General features: G+C 38.8%; 1 non-coding gene across 1 annotated transcript; it reads right to left on the bottom strand.

Annotated features, from left to right (window-relative positions):
* Positions 1–11,910: 11,910 nt before the first annotated feature.
* Positions 11,911–12,074, bottom strand: LOC129022679 (U1 spliceosomal RNA). The gene has a single exon (XR_008496513.1). It is a non-coding gene; the product is annotated as a U1 spliceosomal RNA (small nuclear RNA).
* Positions 12,075–13,091: the final 1,017 nt, after the last annotated feature.

The following is a 13,091-nucleotide window of genomic DNA, read 5'->3' as shown; positions in this document are numbered from 1 at the left end:
AACCCCTTACATTTTTAGAAACTACTGAAAATTCCAAAGAGTTTTTAAAATGTGGATTATATCCATCAATATTTGCTCTATTAGAAATTAAAAGTTTAAGATATTTAATGCTTATTTATGAATTCATTTAAAAGTAATATTAGCAAACCCATTGCATGTTAATATAACATTTTTAAAATAAAGGTAATAAATTTTCCAAAGCAAAGATTTAGAAGAATGGCATTATTTTACAGTTTTGCCATTTTAAAAAATGCCTGGCTTAATAGAAGATAGGTAGATTATCGTATCTGTTTAATTGAAGATAGCTAGAGCCTCCTACCTGCTTCTTCATTCAATCTATCATGATATCACATATTATGTAGCCTCTGGAAGACTCCACAGTACACTAATGAGAGAATGAGAGTGAATATGGCAAATAACGTTTCAGCATTATTATGAAAATGGTTTTGACCTCATGGACCCCATCCTGACCCTTCCCAGAAGGTTCTTGGGAACCCCTAAGAATTTCTAATCACACTTTGAAAAGTGCTTTTCTAGACTCTTTTTGGCCCTTTTTCTTCCATGTGAATTATGGGGTCACTTTATAAAGATCAAGGAAATAGATTTCTTAACCTATTGAAGTGATTTGTCCTTTAAGGGTTGGTAAAACTTGCCTATAAACATGTCTGGGCCTTGTGATTCTTTGTGGTAGAACTTGCTGCTCACATTGTTTGGGGACTTGATTTTATTAATATATGATTAAAAATGTCAATTGGACTGCTGTTGTTTCCTAAAGTTTTAAAATGTAGTGTACTTTATATACTTTTGTAAAACATGTACAGTTGTTTAAAGTTTTTTTTTTTTTTTTTTTGAGAAGGGATCTCACTCTGTCACCCATGCTGCAGTGCAGTGGCGTGATCTTGGCTCACTGTAACCTCTTCCTCCCAGGTTCAAGTGATTCTCCTGCCTCAGCCTCCCGAGTAGCTGGGATTACAGGCATGTGCCACCATGCCTGGCTAACTTGTTGTATCTTTAGTAGAGACAGGGTTTCACCACGTTGGCCAGGCTGGTCTCGAACTTCTGACCTTGTGATTGACCCACCTTGGCCTCCCAAACTGCTGGGATTACAGGCGTGAGCCACCGTACCTGGCCTAAAGATTTTTTAAAATATGATTTTGAAAAGTTAAAAGGAGTCAAAGATTGTCTATTACTTTCACTGACTCCAATGAACACATTTCTGTATTTATTTTACTGACCTCTCAGTTGCATTCAACATACTTACCTACTTACTATATCTTCTTCCACTTTCTGTTCCTGCATTTCTTGGCATCCCGCTCTTCTAATCCCTACCTTTCTAGACTCTCACTCTACATCCAAATACTGGATTCTAGCTCTTACTCCTGCTCTTTTAAATCTCTCTCTAAACGGTCTCAGTTATCTCATCTCTCCTATTGCTTTAAAAACAACCTAGATGCTGATAACTTCCCTATTTTAATTTTCAACACAAATCTCCTTTCTGAGTTGTAGACTCACATTTCTCCCTGAAATATCAATTTATATTTCACAGGTGTCTCAAACTTAATGAGTACAAAATGTGACTTTTGATTCCCACTCCCCAAAATAGTTCCTCTACTAGTTATCGGTACTGAGCATTCTCCATTTACACCCTCTATTTTCTCTGTACCTTTCTCCACCCTGCTTTGAGCCCAGGATGCTGCTACCTGTATAGGCTGCATTAGTGGTCAACTTTGGATTTCGGCTTCTATTTCGGGTTTGTTGGTGGTGGGGTCGGGCAGGAGATTGGAGGGCAGGAGGAGAGAAAAGTTGGGGTATTGAGTTCTCTGCCTCCCTTCTTGCCAGCCTTGAGTTGGTAGTGGCTGCATTTCTACATATAAGTCATAAGTTTCATGGAACTTTTTTTTTTAGCTGTGGCTACAACTACAACTCTCAGTTTCAGGAAGCGACTACTCCACTTGCCCTTTCAGACCTAGGAAGGATAATGGCTTCTTGCATTGGTAGTTCTGGAGTCCTTCGCCATCCCTTGTTTGTTTCTCTTAACTCTGTCCACTGCTTTGTAAATAGCGCCTGCTATTAAACTTTCATCAGTGATCTTGTCTGAGTGTACCATCTGTTTCCTGCCAAGATCCTGACTGATGCATCTTCCCAGTTTTGGAGAGCCACCACCTCTCTGATGACTTTAGCCAGAAAACTGGCATCATTGTCCCTTCTATTCACCTTCCACATCCAATCCATCAACCCATCCTGGTGGCACTGCTTCCTACCCACACCTTGAAATAAGCCATGGCTAAGTGTTACGCAGCCTCTTTACTGTTCTTCCCATTTTCAGCTTTGCCTCATTCAATCTATTCACTGCATGGCAGACAGAGTTATCTTTAAAAATATCTATCAGGCTGTTAATTCTTCACTGCTTAAAACACATGAATGGCATTCTTTTAGTATTTTAGTTCTTTTAGTTCTTTCTTTTAGTTCTTTTGGATTTTCAGTAAAATCCATATTCTTGATCATAGGCTTACAAGCCCCCATATGGTCGGATCTCTACTTGCCTCTCCAAATGCACCTCATATCTCACTCCAACTTGCCCTCTGATGTTCCAGGCACACCGTCCCCGCTGTTGTTCCTTAAACATGGAGAACTCATTTACACCCCAGGGCCTTTGCTTGAGCTGTTCCCCTTGCAGGGAACTCTCGATCTCCTACATGGAGCACTTATTACTCTGCTTTTCACATGCTCTTCTCATCTTTTAGGTTTCTATTTAAATGTCACTTCTTCAGAAAGGCATTATGAAAATCCTATCAAATTAAGTTTCTCAATCTCACCTTGCCCACACCACATTATTTTCTGTCATTGCATTTGTTAATTCTTTTATAGTGTATTACAACATATAATATCAATAATATGTTATAATATATAACATTATTTTTTGCATTCAATAAATATTTGTTTAATGAATAGATACTTAGGCATTTAAGTGAGAAAAAAGTAGTGTTTTTTAAAAAAGTGTTCACAAAAAAATGGCAATGGAAACTGAAGAGAGAATTTTCTTTACAATAACAACAACAAAGATTTACTCTCCCTATATATGTTTTTCCTCTTTTCCCTTGAGAAAATGATCAACATTTAGATGTTCTTAGCCTGTTAAGGATCCAGAAAAACCACTTAGCTGCAGAGAAAATTTCAATTACACAATGGAGATTAAAGTTTCAGTACTTGGGAATAATTATAAAGATGTTTTCCATTATATGTGTTCAAGAAAGTAAAAAAGAAAGGCATTAAAACTCAATGGAAAAGCATTTCAAATGATAATCAATTTATTATCTTTATTGCAATCACAGGAAAATTATTTCAAAACCTCACATCTTGGGTCTGAGGCCCAAAGACAAATCACTTAACGGCATGGTTAAAACTCAATAATTAAAAAAAGCCTAGATTGAGCAGGAACATTTTAAAACATCATGCTATTACCAAAACCATTAAATGAAGGGATAACATTTGGCTAATCATTGAAACACACAGTGATGTTTTCTCCTCTGAGATGCATTTGTTATTTGCACAACTAACTTACCACTTAGAATTCTGAGTCTTTAATTGCAATTATTTTTCATGTATCTGTAGTTTATTTCTTGCTTCTATGTGATAATTTTGTGGCTAGGAATGCATTTAAAACGTCTTTTTATTCTCTAAATAACCTTCTAGAGGACTGTAGTGAACATCTATTAATTTTACCACCTAGAATCCCTTTACTTTTCTTTAGCTATAACAGTTTACTGTAATTTTCCTCTGGGAAAGCTCCTCAATCACTTCTCTTGAGCATTGTGATTTGATGAGCTTAATCCCACCTCTAGTTTAAAACAGCAAGCATATTTACTCTTCCAGGAAAGGTAATTGGATGGCACATGATTTCACATCAGGAAATGTTTTAAAACTGTTCTGGGAGGAACATTCTCTTTTTCCCACTGGGTCTGAATGATGAAGTATGTTGGAACCCATCTTGGAAGCAATCACAAGAGAGATTCTTCCAGAGGAGGAGCCAACACCAAAAAATAAAAACATAGAAACAGTCCTGGTCACATTGAGTCTTACGTCATACATCTGAAAAGAGTTAATTCTTGGACTCTTAAATAGTATTAGCGAGTAAATTCATTTTTTAAAAAAAGACCATTTTAGATTTATAGGTCTCTCACTTGCAACCAGAATAATTCCTGTACACAGTAGTCGTATGATTAATGTTGCTGATTAATTTGTACAAGTTTCCTCTTTATTTCCAGCCCTCTTACAAAAATATTGAAAGACCCTCTTGATTTGATTAAACGGAAAAACAAATCTGTACCATGATGAATGTTCTTTAGTTTTTCTGGATCAAACATCTGTGTTTGAAGCACCAAAATTTACTGATTAATATACTATTTCCAGGCCATTCTTGATGTATGGGAAACTTTCCCTCTTATATATACAAAAACAAATAAGGAATCTTTAATTTTTTTTTTTTTTTTTGAGACAATCTCACACTGTTGCCCAGGCTGGAGAGCAGTGGCACAATCTGGCTCACTGCAACCTCTGCCTCCCGGGTTCAAGCGATTCTCATGCCTCAGGTGCTCGAGTAGCTGGGACTACAAGCATCCACCACCACACCCAGCTAATTTTTTATATTTTAGTAGAGATAGGGTTTTACCTTGTTGGCCAGGCTGGTTTTGAACTTCTGAGCTCAGGCAATCAGTCTGCCTGGGCCTCCCAAAGCACTAGGATTATAGGCGTGAGCCACCACGTCCAGCCCCAATTTTATACTCATTTAAAATTAGAACGCATTTCTTCATTCTGAAAAAAGCATTTCCTTGTTTTTGTCAACAACAAAGAAATGCATTCTTCAGAATAAAAACCTGTAATCAAACAGGTCAATTTAGTTTAATGTTGTACCTAATAAAGGAGTTTAAAACCATTTAAAAAGTAGACATAATTTTCCAGAATTTAAGCATGACAAATACTTTTGTTTAAAATTAAATGATTCAGCCCAGTGCTGTGGCTCAGGCCTGTAATCCCGGCTCTTTGGGAGGGAGAAGCACTTGAACTCAGGTGGCAGAGGTTGCAGTGAGCCATGATGGTGCCACTGCACTCCAGCCTGGGTGACAGAGTGAGACCCTGTCTCAATCAATCAATTAATCAATCAATAGGATTAAGTTATTCAGATGTATAAACAGAAAATGAAAATCACTTGTAATCTCATTCCTAGAAATAATAGCTGATATTTCAAAGCATATTGTTCTAAATACTTTCTATTCATAGTTTTTTTGTTAAAAGTCAAAAAATAGAAATATCCTATTAATCTAATAATTATTTAATAACAGTGACAATAGTGTGGCAGTCTTTCCATGTCAACATAAATAAATATCATTTTTAATGACTGCTCAGTACTCCATTGCATGGATATACCATAATATTTTTTAAAAACACATCACTTGTTGAAGAACATTCACATTGATTCTCTAACATTAGTATTATAAATGAGGTTAATAAATCATCACATATTTATATAATTTTTTTAGAATACTATCCAAGAACAGTAATAGCTGGCACATTTGAAAATTTACTACATATTGCCAAATTGTCTTCTAAAAAAGTTGCACCTTCCAGCTTTCCATATAATTACAAACTCTGTGAATGGACATCCTTGTTTATTTTCATCCATCTATTAGACAATAAATGGTCTGACTTTGCTGGTTTAGTTTTAATTTCTTTGACAATTAATGAGTGAATCTTTTTTATGGGTGAACTATCAGTTTTTATGGCTGTGTAGAAAAACACCCAAAAACTTAAGGCAATGATTCATTACTCCAGGGGTCAGCCAAGTGGTTCTGACTTGGCCTGTGTTGCCTGGGCTCACTAGTGAGTCTTTGGCTTGCTGCAGGCAGGCCAGGTACTTTTGCTTCCAGAACTGGCTGTGAGCAAGCTGGGGCACCTTGGTTTTCTTCCACACGGCTCCCAGCAACATCAGAAAAAGTCCAAGCTGGTTTAATGGTAGTGGCATGGTTCCAGGAGAATGAACAGAAGGTGCAAATCCTCTTGATACTAGACTTGGAACTGGCACAATATCCCATGCACCTCATTCTACTTGTCAAAGTAAGTCACAAGGCTAGTTGAGATACAACGGGTGGGGAAAAACACACACACACAAAACAAAAAACTACACCTCTCTTGCCAGGAGCTACAAACTCACACTGCAAAAGGGCATAGACGCAGGGAGAAAATAATTTGAGCTGTGTTTTCAAACCATTTACCACCACGTTTTCTTTAGATCAGTAAGTAGATCAAAAGTCTCATTAAGCACCTTTTTTTTCTAAAAAAAATTATTTCCACAGTTTATTGGAGAACAGGTGGTGCTTGGTTACATGAATAAGTTCTATGGTGGTGATTTGTGAGATTTTGGCACACCTATTACCCAAGCAGTATACACTGCACCCAATTTGTGATCTTTTATCCCTCACCTCCTTCCAACCCTTTCCCCCTGAGTCCCCAAAATCCATTGTGTCTTTCTTATGCCTTTGCATCCTCATAGCTTAGCCCACACACATGAGTGAGGACATATGATGTTTGTTTTTCCATTCTTGAGTTACTTCACTTAGAATAATAGCCTCCAAATTCATCCAGGTCACTGTGAATGCCATTAATTCATTCCTTTTTATGGTGAGTAGTATTCCATTTTGTGTGTGTGTGTGTGTGTGTGTGTGTGCGTGTGTGTGTGTGTGTATCTATATACATCTCACGGTTTCTTTATCCACTCATTGATTGATGGGTTAGGCATTTGGGTTGGTTCCATGTTTTTGCAATTGCAACCTTGCTGCTATAAACATGCATGCACAAGTATCTTTTTCATATAGTGACTTATTTTCCTCTTGGTAGATACCCAGCAGTGAGATTTGGATCAAATGGTAGATCTACTTTTAGTTCTTTAAGGAATCTCCACACTGTTTTCCATAGGGATTGTACTAGTTTACATTCCCACCAACAGTGTAGAAGTGCTCCCTGTTCACTGCATCCATGCCAACACGTATTATTTATTTATTTATTTATTATTTTGTTTTGTTTTTGAGACAGAGTCTTGCTCTGTTGCCCAGGCTGGAGTGCAGTGGCACAATCTCTGCTCACTGCAACCTCCGCCTCCCAGGTTCAAGCGATTCTCCTTCCTTAGCCTCCCGAGTAGCTGGAATTACAGGCATGCACCACCATGCCGGGCTAATTTTTGTATTTTTTTAGTAGAGACAGGACAGAGTTTCACCATATTGGTCAGGCTAGTCTCAAATTCCTGACCTCAGGTGATCCACCCACCTCGGCTTCCTAAAGTGCTGGGATTACAGGTGTGGGCCACCATGCCAGGCCTATGTTTTGATTTTTTGGTTATGGCCATTCTTGCAGGAGTAAGGTGGTATCACATTGTGGTTTTGATTTGCATTTCCCTGATTATTAGTGATGCCGAGCATCTTTTCATATGTTTGTTGGCCATTTGTATATCTGCTTTTGAGAAATGTCTATTCATGTCCTTAGCCCACTTTTTGATGGGACTGTTTGTTTTTTTCTTGCTAATTTGTTTGAGTTCATTGTAGATTCTGGGTATTAGTCCTTTGTCAGGTGAATGGATTGTGAAGATTTTCTCCCACTCTGTGGGTTGTCTGTTTACTCTGCTGACTGTTCCTTTTGCCGTGCAAACGCTCTTTGGTTTAATTAAGTCCAAACTATTTATCTTTTTTTTATTGCATTTGCTTAAATGGGTTCTTGGTCATGAAATCCTTGCCTAAGCCAATGTCTAGAAGAGTTTTTTCAATGTTGTCTCTACAAGTTTTATAGTTTCAGGTCTTAGATTTAAGTTTCTGACCCATCTTGAGTTGATTTTTGTATAACCTAAGAGATGAGGATCCAGTTTCATTCTTCCACATGTGACTTGCCATTTATCCCAGCACCATTTGTTGAATAGGGTGTCTTTCCCCCACTTTATGTTTTTGTTTACTTTGTTGAAGACCAGTTGGCTGTAAGTATTAGGGTTTATTTCTTGGTTCCCTATTCTGTTCCATTGGTCTATGTGCCTATTTTTATGCCAGTATGATACTGTTTTGGTGACTATGGCCTTATAGTATACTTTGAAATCAGGTAATGTGATGTCTCCAGATTTGTTCTTTTTGCTTAATCTTGCTTTGGCTGTGCGGGCTCTTTTTTGGTTCCATATGAATTTTAGGATTGTTTTTTTCTTATTCTGTGAAGAATGATAGTGATATTTTGAGGGGAATTGCATTGAATTTGTAGATCGCTTTTGGCAGTATGGTCCGTTTCACAATATTGATTCTACCTATCCACAAGCATGAGCTTGGGGTGTGTTTCCATTTGTTTGTGTTGTCTATGATTTCTTTCAGCAGTGTTTTGTAGTTTTCCTTAAAGATGCCCACTGTCACCACTCCTCTTTAGCATAGTATTAGAAGTCCTAGCCAGAGCAATCAGACAAGAGAAAGAAAAAAAGGGCATCCAAATTGGTAAAGAGGAAGTCAAACTGTTGCTGTTTGCCGATGATATGATTGTTTAGCTAGAAAACCCTAAAGGCTCCTTTAGAAAGCTCCTGGAACTGATAAAAGAATTCTGCAAAGTTTCTGGATACAAAATCAATGTACACAAATCAGTAGCTCTTCTGTACACCAACAGCGACCAAGCTGAGAATCAAATCAACAACTCAGGCCGGGCATTGTCTCTCATGCCTGTAATCTCAGCACTTTGGGAGAATGAGGTGAGCAGATCACCTGAGGTTAGGAGTTTGAGACCAGTCTGACCAACACGGTGAAGCCCTGTCTCCACTAAAAATACAAAAATTAGCTGGGCTGTGATGGCGTGCCTGTAATCGCAGCTATTTGGGAGGCTGAGGCAGGAGAATCACTTGAACCCAGAAGGCGGAGGTTGCAGTGAGCTGAGATCGTGCCACTGCACTCCAGCCTGGGTAACAGAGCAAGGCTCCATCTCAAAACAACAACAACAAAAAAAACAACAAAAAACCCCCCACAAAAATCAGTAACTCAACCCCTTTTACAATAGCTGCAAAAAAAAAAAAAAAAGGAATATACCTAATCATTAAGCACTTTGGAAACAAATTAATATTTTGGAAGGTATTCAGATTTTTTTCCTCTATGTGAAAGGTAAATCATGATAAATTTATTTCTTCTTCTGTCTCTTGGGTCACGAAAAGCACTAATTTAATGTCTTCTATTAGCTGTATCTTTTTTTCTGTCACCCCAGTTTTCATTTCAGGTTAATTGAAGTGTAGGTTTTCCAAATTGGTTTTTGCTTAGGCTCACTAAAGTTGACCCATTAGCTCTGAATTTTTTTCTATACATACTTTGAAAGCTAGAATTACTGAAAGGAGTAATTTTTTCCATTTAAATGTACTTTGCTTATTATTTCCCAGGTTCTGATAGCAATATACTGCTCAGTGGGAAAAGATTTCTCCTGTGATTGAATGTTCCTAGCACTGTGTTTAGGAAATTTCTTTCAATTTTTTCTCTTAATATTTTTCTAGTGCTGAGATCCTGCGGTTTGAAGGACTGTTATTTCAGAGACATAGGCCATGCTTAGTGGAGACTCATTCAGAATGGAAACAAAGCTTAGATGCTGATTATCCAAATACACTATTTTGAATATGAGACTCTTCTTACTGAAAGAACAATTTGGAGATATATATGGTCAAATGACTAGGCTAAATTTATCTATATTAATTTCCTAAACAATGTAGGTAAATTGCACATTTTAAAATATTCCAGCCTCTCAAAACATGGCACCTACCCTCAATATTTCTAATAATCATTCACTTGTTCAGCACATATACAGCACTTAACCACATGAACGCTTTGTAAAAGTTTAGGGGAACATGAGAAATAAGTCAGACACCGTCCCTGTTGTCCCTGTTTACAATCTACTGTGAGACACAGATAATTAAGGAGGTGATTATAATCATGTGGGAAAAGCAGTTCTTCCTGTAGATTCAGACAAGAGATTCCAGATTTTCAAGGGATCTACATCTCAAACCCAAAGAAGTAAATCCCTCAAAGCATAATGGGGCAGGGCAAGATGGCTCAAGCCTGTAATCCCAGCACTTTGGGAGGCTGAGGCAGGTGGATCACCTGAGGTCAGGAGTTCAAGACCAGCCTGGTCAACATGGTGTCCAGGTCTCTACTAAAAATACAAAAATTAGCTGGGCCTGGTGGTACACACCTGCAATTCCAGCTACTCAGGAGGCTGAGGCAGGAGAATTGCTTGAACCTGGGAGGCAGAGGTTGCAGTGAGCTGAGATTGCACCACTGCACTCCAGCCTAGGCAACAGAGCAAGACTCCGTCTCAAAAAAAAAAAAAAAAAAAAAAAAGAAGAAAAGAAAAGAAAAGCAAAGAGAAAATAAATTGAACTCAGGTAAGGAGAGATGATATGCAAAAGGATTATTGCAACAAGGGTGGGGAGACTCTTGCTCTAGGAAAGGAAACTGCAGCATTAGGGAAGGAGACTATAGCAATGCAGAGAGTGCCATAACCATGAGATCAGTGTGCATCTCTGAGGTCAGCAGAAAAAGGTCTTTCTTTCATATGGAGTAGAGAAGGCTACCAAGAACCATGTGGGGGAGTGGGATGAGGCAGTGGCATGATCAAACAGTGGCTCAGTCTCTGTTTGTGGTCATTGCATTCTCTGGAGCAGGTCTTATAGAGAGGCTGTTCTGCATTCCTACATGCAAGAAAGGACCAAAGTCCAGGGGCCTGGGGGAAGGTGAGGAGCCTGAGCAGAGTTTGGTCAAGTCACATTGATGGCATCTTGTCCACACTGGCCAGTGGGGACCAATGGCTAATCATTCATGAGACACAGAATGGGAATTGGAAGGTCCGTGTCTAACCTTGTCATGGGTAAACAAATAGGTCATTGGTGGGTTTTATCTAAATCTTATGGGAAAGGGGAATTCCTTGCAAGAAGTCATTTTTTGGAACACTGAAGGTGTGTGTTGGGAAGGGGTAGTTTTGTAATCTCCCCTGTTTTCAAGAGGCACAGGACTTGGGGAAAGTTCAGTATCACCAGTGCCTCTGACACAGTCACCTATAACCTTGAACACCAGATGTTAGGATGAATGGAGTCCATGGTAAGTGCCACGACAGAAAGCCATCAGCTAGGAGTGTTGACATTACCTGGAGTCTTGCTAAAAATGCAGATTCTCAGACCTGTTGAATCAGAATCTTCATTTACAGTTGAGTCCCGAGATGATCCAGCCACAGGTGAAAGTTTTTGAAGTGCGGATCTGGCGAAGTCAGGAAAGCATTGCTAGAAGAAATGATCCCCTGGTTAACTAATTCTCTTTCTCTGGTAATGCTTTGATTTGAATGTTCACACATTCATTCATTTATAAAAACTAATTGTTTTTCCAAGAAAGTTGTATTAGTATCTACATGTTTTAGTTATATATTGCTCTGTAAACTACCCCCAAATTTAGTGGCTTAAAATAACAACAAGCATTTATTATTCTCACAGTTTCTGTGGGTCAAGAATTTAGGAACAGCTTAGTTGGGTGGTTTGCCGTCAAGATATCAGCCATGGCTGAAATCAACTGAAGACCTGGCTGCAGCTGGAGGACTCAAGGTGATCCACTCCCATAGCTGGCAAGTTGGTTCTTCTCCATGCTAGGCTCTCTATCCTGGGGCTTCTCCACAGGGCTGCTTGGGTATCCTCACAACATGGCGACTAGCCTACCCCAGAGAAAGAGCCAGAGGAAAGCTATCCTTTTTATGACATAGCCTTGGATGTCACATGGAATCACTTCCAACACAATGTATTCATTAGAAGCAAGTTACTAAGTCCAGCCCACTTTGGGAGGATGGAGAGAATTAGGCTCCAACTTTTTTTTTTTTTTTTTTAAACAAGGGAAAGCATGAACGCAGTCTCCCACTGCCACACATTATGCAATTGAGTTTCCTACATTTGAGGAAATTGCGGGGGTCAACACATTTGGAGTGCAATGGATGAGCCTTGCCCTGGGAAAACCACCTTTGTGATCATGGTATCTCCCCTGCCAGATAAGTATAGCCTCCGATTTTTAAAGGAAAGAATATCAATGGAGTTCCGGACATTATACAGCATTGTACAGGTGGGCTTTGTAATTTAATTTATTTGACATTTTGCTGCTGAAGACAGATAACTGATTCTGTTTTTCAGTCTCCAAAACTTACAAGAACATGCTTCATGATATTTTAACAAGACAGAAAATTTCAATAATCAGAATACTTTTTGAGAAAACTGTAATAGTTGGTGAAAGTCCGTAATTCAAAGGTGGTAAGATAGAACTTTCGTGGGTGACAAGGGGATAATTTTGCAGTTTGCTTTGTGGCAGCATGTGGAGGTGAGAGGGACAAGAAAGAAGCATAAAGAGCGGAGGGTAGAAGCCAAGAGATAGTGGAAAATCACGTGTTCTGTCCTGGTACTCCTTGCTGCTCTCCAGATTTTTAGTAAAGTTGTTGAGCTCACTTAATGTACAAGGCAAGTGGTGCTTTTTTTCAGACTGTGATGGGGCTAGGCTCTATATCTGGGCTGAGTCGAACCAAACTAAGAAACACATGCAGATATGGAAGACCAACAGAGAGAAGCAAGAGGAAGTAAAGTCAGAGGAGTTTGCAGAATGGGGGTGAGAGGTAAGGTGGACCATGGTGGGTGGTGAAGGAAGCCTCTCAAAGGCCATGGAATAGAGGACTGCAGTCATTTTTAGCTAGGTCTCCAAGGGACAGAGGGACCTTAGTTGACATGTGGATGGCACTGGATTTCTGGCAATTCTTTTCTTTTGCTGAGTAAACGGCATGATCAGAATATTATTTACTGAATTTCAGCTTTTGGTGCTATTTTAAAATAACACTAGAAAGTAACTATGAAAAATATCTCAAGTTAGAAGAAAATTTTTATTCATTTATTTAGGTTTGGAGTGGCAAGACGTAGAGCTTGAAATGTAATTTCACTTACCAGCAGCATGTTTACATTGCTGCCTGAATTCTCCCTCTGGAATCAGAATAATCTCCAGCATTTAGGGACCTCCTAGTTTATAAATGCTGTG

This window comes from Pongo pygmaeus, chromosome 1 (genome assembly GCF_028885625.2).
Source record: "Pongo pygmaeus isolate AG05252 chromosome 1, NHGRI_mPonPyg2-v2.0_pri, whole genome shotgun sequence".
Classification (NCBI taxonomy): Eukaryota; Metazoa; Chordata; class Mammalia; order Primates; family Hominidae; genus Pongo; species Pongo pygmaeus.
This window is presented reverse-complemented; position numbering and strand designations above follow the sequence as displayed.